This window comes from Myiozetetes cayanensis, unplaced genomic scaffold (genome assembly GCF_022539395.1).
Source record: "Myiozetetes cayanensis isolate MyiCay16 unplaced genomic scaffold, myiCay2020 scf12, whole genome shotgun sequence".
NCBI lineage: Eukaryota > Metazoa > Chordata > Aves > Passeriformes > Tyrannidae > Myiozetetes > Myiozetetes cayanensis.
The window spans coordinates 3,677,465-3,693,009 of record NW_026086826.1 but is presented as its reverse complement, the minus strand read 5'-3'; positions in this window follow the sequence as shown (position 1 = coordinate 3,693,009).

The following is a 15,545-nucleotide window of genomic DNA, read 5'->3' as shown; positions in this document are numbered from 1 at the left end:
TGCCTCCATGAGAAGTGGGTACCAGCTGGTCCCTGGCCATTCCCTGTGGTCACTCTGGAAGACGTGGAAGAGGTGGAAAATCTGAGTCAGCTGTGGTTCTTATCCAAGCATCTAACCTTTTGTTTGGCCGTGACTCGCACCTGACTCACTTTGACCCCACAGCTTCCTGCCCTCCCGCCTTTCACTGCCTGTGGTCCAGAGGGTGCTCTCTGCCCCTAGGTGTTCCTACCCCAGCTACAGCTTCACCTCTTGGCTATCACCCACTTTCCAAGCATCCAAACCTGCCTGTAAATACCTTCCTGTCCCTGAGACCACTCCACTGGGAGTGCTCCCTGGTTCCTGAACCCCTCTGTCCCTGGGTCTTTGCCTTTCCAAATTGTCCCCTGATAGGATGAGTCAAGTGTCACATGGCTCTTCCCCTCAAATCAAGTCTCTGGATGCTATCTGCATCCCACCTGGACCCCCAGGGCCTGTCCCTTGTCCAGGATGGGGTCATGGACATAGTCTTGGGTGGAAGAGAAGATGCCAACAAACCTCCTTGCACTTTGCAGCCTGGATTTCACCTATGCCACTAAGTCCATGGTCTCACTCAGCTGGTGTTTGACCCAGTGACTGAGCACCATGGTTAATTGGATTGCAGCCGGCCTCATTCCTACCCCTGCTGCCAGCCCAAGTCCTGCCTGTGCTCCTGGGATGCTTCAGGAAAACCGCCAGCTGGGATCCACCTCTTTCCAGCATTTTGTTTTCCCTGCGGCATTAAATCCCTTGGCCACTTTCCTTGGACACACACTGGCCCTGCCCAGAGGGACTTGTAAGCTCTGCCCTAGATGAAGAATTCAGCCACTCAGGAGCTGCTGCCGTCTCCATCCCTGGCTGAAGGCAACATCACCTGCAAATGCCAGTGCTCCAGGTCCTGCCAGCAAGAGCTGGTTTCCAGGGCCATCCTCTGCCTGTCCCGGAGTGGCTGGAGGCACTGGGAAGCAGAGAACAGCTCCTGCCACCTTCAAATGACACCCAGGGAGGACTAGAGGGTGTCTGGGAATCTTCCCCCAGCAGCACGATGTCTGCTTGGGAAGCAAATGCACCTGGGGAGGGCTGGGGTTGGGCTGGGGGGCCCACAGGGCAGTGGGGACACAGACAACATCCATGGGCACCAGGGCAGTGGCACGTCAAAGCAGGGGACACAAGCATAGAGCTGGGGTCCCTACTCCCCACACGTGGCCATCCTGAAAAGCCAGGCAGCTTGGGTTCAGCCAGCCCACCTGCTGGCGATCCCTGTTGGAGCTGCCACCCACAACCACCCCCAGCACAGGGCTGTGGCGGGCAGGGGTCGTGCCCGTGGCCCCTGGGCTCCCAGAGCACTCCGGCAGGTTGCTGCTGCTGGCTGTGCGGGCAGCCACACCGTGCCAGCCTGCCGCAGGGTTGCTCAACACTGCAGAGGAGGGCGAGCTCAACCCGTCCCCGCGACCCACACAGTTAATGAGGGCCTCGGCGGTGCCTCGTCAGCAGGCACCCTCGCTGCCCCGGCCGCTCGCGTCGCCCAGCGCGGCGCACGCGGCGCTGGAGCCGCGGCCACTGGCAGGCCCGGCCCTGCCTGCGCCTCACGTGGCACTGCGGCCAGGCTGCATTTTCCACATTCCGCCCAGCTCTGAGTCACCGACATCTCCACTGCCAAAGCCTGCACCCGTGCCTGGCTGTGCCAGCAGCCCACGCTGGCTTCAGTGGCCGTGCGTGGCTCCACGCGAGGCGATGGGCACCTGTCCCTGTGTGTGTGTGCTCCAGGGCACTCTCCCCTGCCCTGGGGGTGGGTTTCCTACCCTACACCCTAGCAGAGTGGGGCAAATGCTCCTGCCTTGCCCTGGGGAAGCTTTGGTGCTGGGGGTCCTGCACCCCACAGGGAGCACCCACCTTTATACCTTTACCCCAGGCATCCCAGGGAATGTGCCAGGAGTGCCACCCCTGCAGCACTGGGCCTGGCCTGGCATTTGCAAGAGCAGCCATGACCGAGGCCTCAGGCACATGGGAAGCATTTGACTGGTGGCACTGGGTGCAGAGGGAGGGGTGTGTGAGACTCTCCCTTGCACTCCCCCAGCAGCTTCTCGGGATGGCTCACTGTCAGCAAGGAGCGCACACGCCTCTCCCACCACCGGTCCCTCCATCACAGCACAGGACTCCCCAAATCCACTGCAAAGCCTGGCAATGCTATGCCAGGGATTGCCAATGCGTGACCCCCAGCACAGCACAGATTCCCTCCCCAGCTGCCGTCCCGTGAGGCCATGGGCTCGTGACGGTGACAGTGTGTGCGGTGGCTTTGCTGAGCCACGGCCGAGCACAGGACAGCGCTGCTGCATGGATGGATGCTGTGAAATGAGTGTTTTAGGGTCACTCAAAATAATCACCAGCAAAGGTATCGGCAAAAGCAGGTTTAATATAAAGGCAGTGGCACAACAGGGTTCTTGGCAAGGTTGACTCTACTGCTTAGCTAGATAGTTAAAATATACAGAGGGAAAGCACACAGAAATCTAAATTCAGGATCAGTTTGAACTGAAATAAACACGAGATTCTGAGATCGTAGTGTGGCCAGGGTGGGGTGGTACTCGGGGGGGATGCACCACCACAGTGGAAGACTCTAGGCTGAGCAGCATACCACAGCAGCTCACCAGCCACACACCGAGACAACCCCAGGGGAAGCAGCCAAGTGGGGAGGAGTGAACTGAAGGGGTTGGTGAGTGGGCACGCGGGGTTTTGCACATGTGAGGGGTGTGAGGGATGTGGGGCGATACACTCTGTGGGGTCTGGGCTCACCCAGGTTTGCATGGATACGGTGGGGGTGTATGTGGTATGTGCGTGTGTAGGGCACGTATACAAGTGTGCAGGTGTGCCTGTGGGGTGCACACGCATTCTGATGGGGGCGTTTGCGTGAGCAGGTGTGTGTGGGGGTACTGATGTACGCACGGCATTTTCGGAGGGGCGTGGGGAGGCCTGTGCGTGCCTGTGGGATACATGTCCAGGCATGTGCCTCGCTCCCAGGGAGGACAGTGTAGAGGGGTCTGCAGGGGCTGTGCGTGTGGGTGACACGTGTGTGTATGCAGGACGTACAGTGCAAGGTGCACGCGATGTCACGTGTGTATCTGTCCACCTGCGCCACGCACAAACATGTGCAAATGCCCATGGTAGCAGTTCCCAGGGCTCAGCAGTGTGGCTCACTCGATGCTGGCAGGCCAGCGAGCTCCCGTGCAAGCAGGTGGCTGGAGGAGCAGTCCTGAGCCCTTCCTGGTGCCTCTCCCCACAGCGGTGGCTCCAAGCCGTGACACAGGGGCCGGGCTGTCTCTTTCCGGCTGTTTCCCAGCCTGTCAGGCCAGTCATGTCAGGTCTTGCTGCGATTTCCCGGATGGTTGCTTGGCACCTTCCTCTTCCCCATCCGGATGGACAAGTTCCTGGAGCGCCAAGCTGGGGCAACAGATCTCCCTGGCTCCTGCCCTGCCTCCCCAGCTCCGTGCCCTGGCTTCGGTATCCCTTCTCAGCGCTGGCCAGCTCCCTCCCTGGTGATGCTGGGCGGGCGGGGAGGGAGCGGGGCTGCGAGCGCTGGCTGCGGGCGGGCTCTGAGTCACCGCGGGGCGGGAGGTGCGGGGACAAACCTGCCGCCTCTGCCGGGCGGTCGGGGCGGCTGGACTGGCTGGGCGAGTCAGGCCCGGGCGGGCAGCGCGGGCGCCGTTCGTTCGCCGCTGTGGCTGGAGGACGTGCCGGGAGGAGCAGTGCTGGTGGGGATGTGCATCTCCCGCTGCTGGAACCCGGGGAGAGGTGCCCGGGGCTGGGCAGGAAGGCAGGGACTACCCGGGGCTGGAAGCTGGGCAGGCAGGGCTGGGCTGGGATGGCTCTAGTGTGCTGGGCTCTCCTTCCCACTGTGTGGGATGGTACCAGCCATATGGGGATGCTCAGCACTGGGGAGAGGCCAGATCTCTGGCCAAGCTCACACTGCCTGTGGAAATGCCCTTCCTGTCCAGAGCCACTCACAACTCTGTGCCACGGATAAGGACACACGGATTTGAGCAGAGGATGTAACTGTGGCCGCAGGCAGGTGTGTGGGAGCCACTGGCCACACTGAGCCCTGCTGTGCTTCGCGGTCCCCGCAGCCTGCCCAGGGCAACTCTGGCCATGCCACCACTCCTACCCCAACAGCAGAACAGCTCACGTGCCTGCTTGCCTGTCCTTCCGCGTGTGGGGAAACTGCGGCAGAGAGCGTGGCAGAAAAGACATGTTGGGTTGAGCCCCAGTGAAGCTGTTGGCATTGAGACAGCAGCCCTACCCAGCCCCATGCACTGCCAGAGCATCCTTTGGAGAGAGCTGGAGCGTGCAGCTCAGGTGTTATGGTAATGCCAGATCCATTTCAGTGTCCCCAACAGTCAGGGAATAGTCCTGGGACATTTCCCTCCAGGCCATACTAGGCTGTGGCTCTGTGCCCTCCTGGCCACACCAGGGGGGACATGGGCTCTTGACTGGGGCAGACGAGGTGCAGGCCCCTGGGTACATGGACCTGCTCCCTTTATTCCCACAACCTATGATTAACATTGCTGCCAGAGTCTATAATTAACCACTGCTATTCCTGCCAGGAGCAGGGTCCTGGTGGGACAATCCCCCAGCCAGAGAGACCCCCAGTCTAGAAATCCCCTCTGGTACTCTACCAGATCCACTGGAGAGACAGAAGGGCTCCCTTCATCCCTGGCCCATTCCCAGGAGCCCTTTGGGTGTGGTGAACCAACAGCCGCTGCTCAGGGTACCAGGAGACAGGAGGCAAGTGAAGTGGGGATCACTGGGTCTGCCCTTGGGATGGAGGAGTGGGGCTGTATGGGCCTGGCACACACACACAGGGATGTGCAGAGCATGGGCAGATCCCCTGCAGCAGCATGTGGGCAGCACCCATGATTCCTGCCCTGGCTCCAGCACCATTGGATCACAGCAGTGTCTGGAGCAAGGGTGCTGGACACAGAGGCCCCCAACAACCCCACCATGTTCCTGTTGTCCCCTACATTGTCACACAAGAGCCTTCACCCTGTGAGTGATGCTTGCCTGAGGCCAGGACAGGTAGAGCAGGATCCCTGCCCTGGTCTGTCATTTTGTCTCTAATAGGATTCCCTGCTGTTCCCCTTCATCAGGGCTGAATGAGGGCTGGCTAATGAGGGGAGTGTGATTATCTGGGCAGGGGGTTGGCTCTGGGCAGAGGGAGGTTTTCCTGGACCAGGTAATGACAAGCTTTTGTCCCCTCTGCTCCTACCCCTGACAGAGCCAGGTGGATGAGGATGCCCCAGGCAAAGAGTGGTTACCAAAGAGCTGAACTCAGCAAGTACCGGCAGTTCCCACCCCCCCATAGTGTCACACTAAGGGGATACCTTGGCTGCTGGAGCCTGGCCAGGGGCTCAGGAGTCCTGGCTACAGTTCATTTGCCCAGCCCCAGAGGGTCAGCTCGTGGGACATTCCAGCACTGTCATCCACAAGCCTGAGGATCCTGGTGCCAGCTGGGAAACCCATCCAGCCATCAGGTCCTGTCTTGGGACACATCATTTCTAGTGGCCAGGGTGTACCAGGATGGGATGGATGCCTGGACAGCAGGCTCCAACCTGCACCAGCCCCAGACCAGAGCAGCATGGGCTGCAGAGAGGCACGTGGGGCCAGCTGCCCCCCACACTGCTCCCCCATGCCAGCATGGGGGTACACATCAGGCAGCACTGTTTGGGACACATATTGGAGCCATGGATGCTGGAACAGGGTCTGGCTCTGCATGGGCTGAGCTGGGCACTGCAACTGGAAGAGGCCAGGGCAGAGCAAGGGAGATGAGTGGGACCGGCTCCCAGTCCTGTGGGTGCTGAGGGTGCTTTCAGTCCTTTGGGGATGGAGGTGTGGGTCTGCACTTTAGCCAAGATCAACCAGTGCTTGGACATGCTTTAACCCTGCTGAGGTCTTTCACCCTGTGAGGCTGCAAGGACATGAGGAACCCAGGCCGTGGACATGGCATGCAGAGGCAGGACCCTGCAGCAGGACCCTGGTGCAGCCAGCACACGGGGCAGGGGCCGTGCCTGCAGCCTGGCAAGCAGGTGGGTGGAGAAGCAGATGGATCGCGTGCGACAGTCCAGAGATAATTCACTGCTCCTGAGGAGAGAAATCTTCCACCTGGAAAGGAATCTGCCTTCCTCCACCCTCAGCCCAGGAGGCCGCAGGGCCCAGAGGGGCAGGGAGGGGTGTGCAGGTGGGCTGCTGCGCTGTGAGCCTGCACAGGCAGGGCAGGCAGCACCCTTCACCACGCAGGGCACCCTCAGTGCTGCTGTATCTGCACAGAACCCCTCTGCCTCACAGACACGAGTCCGGAATCTCCGGTGGGATTCTGGTTTGGCACCAGCACCCACCCTGCAGCTGAACATGCACACCAACCACGGCCAGCACTGCCCCTATGCCAGGGGCATGTGCTGGGGTGAGCTGGAGGGTGCTTCCCAGTCCCACTAGCCACTGGCCACCAGCAGCCCAACAGCTCCTGTCCCTGCGTACAGGTGGCAGCGTGATCCTGGCGGGGTGCTTAGAGGCCCTGGCAAGGTGCAGTTCATGCACAGTTTTGGGAAAAGGCTGTGCCAGGCAGTGCTGAGAGGGCTGAGAGCCAGAGCGGCTGGAGGGCTCACGGGGAGGGTACAGGCTGCGTGCCCCAGCCCATCACTGCTGCGTGAGGGAAGCCGGCTGCGTGGCAGGCCCTGGCATGAAGCAGAGTCTCTGCTGAACACCTCTTGTGTCTTAGCATCTCCCAGGGGATGCAGCGTGTTCCTCTACGGGTGTCCTGGCCTTCAGGCTGCTGAGCACACAACTGACGTGTGTGTGTGACACACACATGTGTGTGTGTACACATATGTCTGAGCATGAGCATATTGGCTGTGCACATGACACATCTCCAGTCAGGGCTAATTAGGTAATGAGCTGATCAGCAAACGACCCCCCCCACCCCCACCATTGGCTTTCTGGGTACAGCAAAGGAGACAAGCGAGGATCAGTGAGGACACAGATCCTCCCCAAACATCCCTCTCAGCCACACCTGAGCCACAAGCAGTCTCACCCCAGGGTCTGAGGGTAGATATCTCCTGCAGGAGGGCTTTCCCTACCTTCAGACAAGTACTCCCATCCCATCCCTGTTGTCCTCATCCCCAGCTCCCGACCTCTTTGGGAAACAGGCTGAGAGGATGAGGACAACGTACCAGCAAGGATGCTGGAGCAGGCTGCCAGACCTGGGGGGAAGGTCGGGCACCCAGGGAGGTGGCCTGGGCTCCCCACCATGGACAGACACACCAGGGGGGCACAGGGACACCCTGTTGAGCCAAGGACACAGATGGCCATGCCAGGCACCCTGCCTGCAGTGGACAGTGGTCCTCTCCCTGGCACTGCCACACCGCCCTGCCGGTCCCCGTGTCGCCTTGCTGTCCTGTCCCGCACAAACATTCCCTCACTCCCGGCCACGGTAAATATTGTTGCAGGGCAAACAGTGAATCAGCCCTCTTTGTTCGAGTGCTGCTGGCAGCCCCGTCTTGTTCGACTGCTGTTTAATGACCCTCCAGTTGTGTACCCTGGAGGTACTCATTAACCTCGGGCTGCAGATGGTGAGGAGGACAGGATCTGCGCTAGCCAGGAACAGTTTGCTGGTGCTGGGGACCGGCTCTGGGTGAGTTCTGGTGACCTTTTACCAGGTGTGGATGTGCCAGAGGTTTCCCCTCACACCTCCGCAAGGTGCGGCCAACACACTGGCAGCCCAGCATGACCACAGACTCATGTTCTTATCTCAGACCATAATTTTTTTTTTTTCCTGATTCTCCTCCCCACCCCATCAGTGGGAAAGTGGGAAGGGGAAATGAGTGAGTGGCTGTGTTGTACTTAGCTGCTGACTGGGGTTAAACCTTGACACCAACCCCAGGGTACAACACTGTGAGGCTTGGCTTGAGGCAGCATCCTCTTCACAGCATCTCCTTTCAGCTCAGTCCATGCCCTTAGCACAGCCAAGGGGCTCAGAGGAGCTGCTGGCTCCCACAGAGGGATGCTCCAGCCTCTGTGTGCACCAGGAGGGTTTCAGAGGCTGTGGGACCTCATGGTGGGAGATGTGGTAGGGTGGCCTGTGCAGCACAGCTTGGGCAGGTCAGTTAGGACCATGAAAGTGAGCAGCTGGACACCCTGAGAGGTGCAGGGAGCAGGACAGGGGATGGAAATGGGTAGTACAGGAAGGACTGGGAGGAACATGGGTACTGGGCCCATGGGAGCCTTGTGCCAGTGCCGGGAGGCTGCTCCTGCTCCTACTGCTCTGCCTGGTCCTCACCTGTGATTCACATGTTCCTGGCTCCTCCCCAACACCTCAACCTCCACTCCACACTGTAGTCTGGCTCCTCTCCCTATAGTGGTCCGGTCCTTGTCCCTCATTGTCTCTCTGGCCCTGCCCCATGGTGGTAGGTCCTCAAGGGACAGTGGCAACACAGCCCAGGGACACCTCATGCACCAGCTCTGGGAGTTGGGCCGAGAGTGCCTCAGGGTCCTCAGGGCCCCAGCACTGGTGGTACAGGTCCCCACGGTGACCCCCAGCACCACACATCAGGTGTCCCACACCAGCCACGGCAGGTGGCAGGATGCCAAACCCACCCTTCTGTGTCCCCATCCAACCCTGTTCTCAGGGCTCTGGGCAAACGGGGCTGGTGGCAGTGACAGCACAGGATTGGGCCACCCCCAATCCCACCAGCAAACTGCAAGAGTCAACGTTTCTGGAGGAGCAGCAAGAGTGTCTGGAGGATCTTTCCCCCGAGGGCCCAGTGGGATTGGAGCGGGGCTGTGGCATGGAGTAGGACCCTGTCCCTGTAGAGCAGCACAGGACCCAGCTGTGCTGCAGGCAGAGGGGACAGCCTGGGGAGGACTGCAGAGACTGCGCGGTGTGCCCGGGGTGCTGGATCGGGGCTGCCAGGCAGGCCCCGATAAACATCTCGCCTCTCTGTTTATTTACGACTGAGGATATTTATACCGCAAAGTCCTTTAAATTTAGCTGGGGACACACCCAGGCACCATCCAGCGCTGACGGCCGTGGGGAGCTCCCTGTGCAGCCTGAGTTGCCACACCAGCTCAAGCAGTGGGTACACCAGTGGCACCAGATGTGCCCCAGAACTGGCACCCCCAGGACCCTCATCCACTGTGGGGTGGAAGGCACAGGAGCACGGCTGTGGGGACAGCAGCACTTCTTATGAGGGCAGGATGAGGCTGCATCCCAGAGGGACGGGGTTCTCGGGGATCATGGCACAGACTCTGTGCCCATGCAGTGATAATGCCAGTGCCACTAGGGCAGGTCCATATCTCCTGTGACACAAACTGACACCTTCCCAGCTGTGTGCTCAGTGCCATGTGGGGCTGATTGTGGGGTCAGAAACAACCTTGGGGCTACATCCCGAAGTTACAGCCTGGAGCTCACCCGGGTGGCCTTGGAGCAGCCCGAGGCCGTGGGGCACGCTGTGCCACCCCGACTCAGCAGGCTTTGTCCCCTGTCCCCCGTCCCTCCGGGCTCTGGTGCCGGGCCGGTGGCGCCGTGCGGAGCATCTCCCGCCGCCGCCGCGGTGTCTGCCTCCCTCTGCCGGCAGCGGAGCATCTGCCGCTCCGCTCTGCCTCCCCAGGCTCTTGGAGCTCCGGTTTTGCCGATCCCTCGTCCCCGAGGCTGCACTGTCCCCTGCCAGCCAGGCCCACTGCCCCTTCCTTCCCCTTCTCCCAGCTTTCGGTGAAATGCGGCATTTTGTTCCCACGGTTTCCGGCTGCTCCACGCGTCGCTCTGTCCGTGTCGCTATGGCATCGTCTGCAGAGCAGAGGTTTGGCTTTGCCCCTGCCCTGCAGTGGAAGTGCAGAGCAGCCTTCAGACACCCACAGAGCTGGCTGCCCCATGTCCCGTCCGGACTTTGTGTGAGGTGCCATGGACGTTCACCTGAGCATCCCTCAGGGCTTGCAGCCCTGTGCTGTGTGGACGTGCCACCGTGCTCATCTTACCAGACTCCTTGCTGATCTGCCCAGTGCCTTTAACAAGTGAATTCCTTGTCTCGGAGAGGGACCCAATAGTTTTGGACAGGCGAGGTCAAGTTTCCACGAGGCAAAGGCAACGTGCATTAGGATCCCTACCCGCTTAGTCTTTATTAATTAGATCCCATCTCAGACTCTGCTGTTTCTCCAGGACAGATGTGATGCCCACCAGCCTGTGATTGCCTTTGACAGCCAAGACAGCCCCGTGTCCTCCCAGAAAATGTGCTGCACTTCATCCTGCTCTGACACCAAGCCTTTTACCTCTAGTTTGTCCTAAAATCCCTGCCTTCTGGACCAAAAAAAGTCCTAAACGACTCTTCCTCTGAGCAGTGGGAGCTCATGGCTGGCCAGCCTGAACAGGGCCTCCACGCCTATCACCCCAGCATGCCACCCCTCTTCATGGGGATGATAAACCCCGCTGCTCCCCGGGTCTGGGCCATCCCTCTCAGCCTGTCCCCTCTGTCCCCTGCTTCCCTTACTGCTGCCAAGTCACATTAACAGCTGCAGAGCTGCACGGCAGAGCTTGCTGGGGTGAGTGTCCCGAGGACAGGCAGCTCTGCATGGCAGAGCCTGGCCGTGCCCGGAGGCTGCCTGTCCCTGTCCTTAGACATTCCCGAGCTTGTTCTCAGGCTTGGAGACACTCTCAGCGGCACAGGGCAGGGATATCTGGATTTTATCCGCTGTGGTATCTGATTTTTATCTGCTCCTCCAGTCTCCAGCTTCACATGTGGAGCTCCTGCAAGCCCTCCCCAGGGAGACATGAGCCATTCTGGGGGCGACGGGTGTTCGGCTGCAGGGCAGCACCGGCAAACACCAGGCGTTGGACACCCAGCAAGAGACAGCCCTTGTACCTGCCAGCAGCGAGGACGAAAGGGACTCACGCCGGGCTGTGCCCACCGCCCGTGGGGTACAGTATCCCTGAGGGGGCCGTAGGAGCAGGGGCAGGATCGGGACCCACCGCTTTGCCGGCGGCTGCAGTGAGCGGCAGCTGTCCGCAGAGGGAGCGCCGCTCCTTCCCGGCCGCGCTCCTCCTCCTCTTCCTCCTCCTCCTGCCGGCAGCTCCCCTCCGGGCCCCGGCTCCTCTGCCCGTGAGTGTGGGTCCTCAGCATCTCCAGGTCCCCCGGGATCCCCTGCATAGAGGGGGGTGAGCTGCGGGACAGGGGGGTGACCCTCACTGAGCAAGGCTGGGTCACGCCTGAGCCCTGTCCGCGCAGCATGGCTGTCTCCATCCTTCTGGGTATGCGCCGGGGACATCCCACCCAGCTGCTTAGGGGTTCCCCAGCATTCAGGTCTGGCCGTGACAGCTGGCAGAAGCCGCAGCACCCGCTCATCTCTGCCAGCACCAGGAATTTAATTTAAAATTACCTGTCCTGGGGGTCTGTGGGCTTCAACCATGGAGCCCTCCAGCAGCCCCCTGCCACTCTGGGACCCTCGCTGCAAACTCAGCTGGTGTTTCTTTTGCATCACGAGGCACTGGATTGTCATGGTCCCAGTGAGAAAGGCACTCACACTCTTTAAGTGACATTTAAAATGCTATTTAATAAAGCCCACACTATAAAGTGACTACCACAGATAATCTTCAACCCCTTGACATGCAGGAACCCTGAGCTTCCCTACATTGAACAGACTTCCAGTCCACACATAGCACACCACGCAGACCTTGTCAGTGGAAAGGGTTATCCCAATTGAGTCCTTTGAGCTATTACAGAATTTTCTTGTAAGTAAACAGCTCTGTTCATTATTTTACTGCCATGGTGGTACAAGAACTTCTTGCTGCTGCCTCAGATAAAGGCACAGATATGCACATGGCAGTACCAGGCACGAGCTCCCTGCAGACTTCTCTGTTATGGCTTGGTTTCTTACCTGAAGGAGCTCACCCTGGAGCCAAGGGATGCCCACAGCATAGGTCTAGGCCTGCTCAGGCTTGCTGACACACGGGTCACTAACTCCTTGGCATACCAAGGTCCTCTGGCCAGGACCACAGCAGCACCCTGGCTGTAGCAGCCTGTCAGAGCTGCAGGGGGATGGGCTGTTTCCTAGCCCCCAGTCCTGATGATGTCACTGTGTGTCCCATCTTCATGGGGATGCTTGGCTGAATTCCCCAAAGGGAAGAGGATGAGTGAGGAGAAACCTCATGGTCATGCCCCGAGGGGAACCGAAACCCCTGTGTCATGCAGGGCGGAGCACTGAGGGGTGAGCTGAGTGGGCAGCACCTTGTCCTCCTCATTGCCCTTGAGGATTCAAAGGAGGTGGCCTTGGGGCCAGTCTCCAGGAATTTGCATCAGCAAATGTCATAGGTGGGCAAGTGCCAGCTGCTGCTTTGCCATGCTGATGCAGCTGTTGTCCCTTGTCCCTCACCCCCTGCATTCTCTGTGGGAGTGCCACTACCCTGTACCCCAGGGACGCTGCCCAGCCCAGCCTCAGCAGCCAGGTGTGATCTGTGCCGGGGTCCCTGCCTGCCCACCACTCCTCAGGGATGGAGCACCAGCCCCAGCAGGCCAGCAACACCACTCAGTTTTGCCAGGGCCCACGAGACAGCTGGCTGGGCCAGGGAGACGAAATTTGGTGGCAGAGAGTTGTAAGCCCAGTCCCTGTGTATGGCTGTCTTGAGGCAAAAGGGGAATGGGATGGGTAAGGGGATGGGGGGCAGCCAGTAGTGTGTGGCTGGCTGCCAAGCTGCAACAGGAGCCAGGAACATTTCTGCAAGTCCTGCCCAACCTCCAGGCACCAGCTCTCCCACTCTGGGGGCAAAGGTGGGTTTGACGAGCCCCAGGTCTGTGGCCCCCAGGCAGAGCACCCATGGGGGCACTGGGGCAGGGCAGCGAGACAGCCCCTGGGGCGATGCTTGCCCCAGCCCCAGCTTCTCTGCAGCTCGTGGGCAGTGGGCTGAGCATTGCAGCAGGATGGCAACCCCTTCCAGCTGCTCCAGGTCCGTGGGGTGCTGTCATGGGATAGCTCCCAGCGGCCAGGGAGCGGGGGAGCAGGGACAGCTATTTTGGGCAGCCCAAGGCACCCCAGCTGTCATGCTCTCTGCAGCACAGTGCACTGGGGCAGGGACTTGGGTACTGCCCTCAGCAGCATTAGAGGAGGTGCACGTGCTTCCTATGAGGTGCCCAGCAACCCCTTTGCCCCCCACACCTTGGAGAGAGCCACATGACAGGGACCAGGCAGAGCTGATATGGGTGATGCTGAACCCATCCAGATGGCTCTGTGCCTCCCAGCCAGGTGCGACCAGAATAGAAGGAAGAACAACAGCCTCGGGACCTGAAGCCAAAGTACAGGCTCCCAGCAGTGAAGCCCTTGTCTGTACCCAGGAATTTCCCTACCAGCCACACCTATCTGTGGTGTGAGACACAAAACCTGTGCTGTGTGTGCAGCCAAAGAAGGCTACAGAGAGGGCACAATGGGGCATTGTGGGGGCCAGCTTCAACCCTTGTGGCTGCTGTCCCCCTGGGCATCCACACCCATCAACTTTCCCCAGGCTGACTGGATGGATCCTCCGTCAGGGAATTTTCCTAGGTCACTAGCAGGCACGAGAGTGGAAAGTTCCCAGGAGCTGTGTCTGCTGGGGACACAGCTCCCTGTGGCCAGGAGCAATGATGCCTGTGGCATTTCCTCCCATCTCCGAGGTCACTTGCCTGTCCTGGCACTCGCCCAGGATGAGGGCACTCAACAGAAGCCTGGAGCTGGCGAGGGTGTGAGCTGCTTGTGAAGCACGGCAGAGGCAGGGGGTGGGGAGCTAAGCCCAGGGCTGGGTAAGGGGCAACCCTTGCCACAGGAGGGACGGGAGTCCCAAGATGCAGGAGAGTGCCAGAGCAGGAGTAATGGCACTGCCCCTGTAGCATTGCAAACACATCAGGTCTATGCTGGGGAGAAAGGCAGCTCTTACGAGGTGGCTTCAAATTGCTGGCAAATCAGGGACAATTTGGGGGGCTTTCCGAGAGCTCCAGTACCATCATGGGACCTTTGGGGTGGGAGAGTGACATGCTGCCCTAGAACAGTGCCTTTAGCCGTGTCAGGCAGGAGGGGGATGACGTGCCGGAGAGAAAAGAAAGATGTGAAAGCTGGAAGGACAAAACATGAGCTGGTGGCTCTTCTGTGGCATTTCCCCTGCTCCTCTTGCAGGGTTCTTCCTGGTAATGTAGGGCCAGTTGTGAAATGCCCAGAGCAGGTATATCCAGCCTGTGTAAGGATTTCTACCCCACTTCTTCCAATCCTGACAACAGAGGCTGTTGCCCACCAGCTCACTCCCTCTCCAGGCTCCAGTGCTCAGGGGGGAAGCTTGGGGACCAGCAGGAGGGTCACGCAGAATGCATGGTTCCCTTGTCTCTGCAGTTCCTCAGGCAGCCCAATGCTGACCTGCAGATTTTGGTGACGTACCATCATGCCACAGCTGAATTTTGACCTCCCCCTGCCTCACACCCCAGAACTCATGCAAGCACTGGGGGTGTGATCCTGGATGGGGAGGGTAGGAAGCCCCCAGATCTGCACACAGCATCCCACCGTGGGGAGACCTTGAGGCCAGATCCAGAGCTGGTGGTGCTGGAGGCTCACAGTGCTCAGGAAGCGCTTGGGACAAAACTCCAGGGTCCCCCTGGGGAGGTGAACAGCCAGCCTCCATGTCAGGAACACAGTGGGGACAGCATTAAATCCTGCTGCTTTTAATGCACCCCCAAACTCAAGGACAAGCTCTGGACCACGTCAGGGCTCCAACCACTTGGGGATCACCACAAGCCCGTGCTGCTGGCCTGCTTCATGGGAGACTGTTGTGGTGTTTCCACCGGCCCATCCCTCTCGCAGGTGCTGGGAGCTGGCATTTCCTCCCCACCCTTCACCCCTCTGGATCCCTGCCCGCATTTGCCCACAGTTTCCCGGGCAACAGCACCCATGGAGATACAAGAGGAGAGGCTGTGCTGTCTAGGCAGCGGTGCCACCAGCACGTCGACCCATGTCCCCCACGGAGCTGGCGCTGACTCCATGAGGTCACTGCACCTGCCCGCAGAAACAGAAGCTTCCAGCCCCACAGAGCTGAATGGCACTGGGGAAGGGGTGCTATGGCATCACCCCCACCACTGTGCAAGGATTTGGGGACACTGTGACATCTGCCAGCCTGGAGAGGGATGGTGAGGAAGGAAAGAGACGGGTTCCCCGAGGGCGGGAATGGGGGAGCTTAAGGGGTCCTTCTCTTTCCCCACATCAAGCGCACAGAAAGGTAGAGATCCTGAGAAGGGTGTTTGAAAGCATGAGTTTCATCCGTTGAAATCCATCCCTTAAGGATCTAGTCTGTAACTCCACGGCTGGCAGCTCCTCTCCAAAGCCTAGACCCTGGGGCAGGGGTGCGGGTTGCAGCCGAGTTCTGGCTCTGACACAGGGTGCTGGGTGTGGGGTGCTGGATTCAGGTGCTGGGTGCTGGGTTTGGGCTGCAGGGTGGGGTGTGAGGCCACAAGCAGCCAGGAGCGAGGGTGCCAGTGAGAAACCTGGCTCCT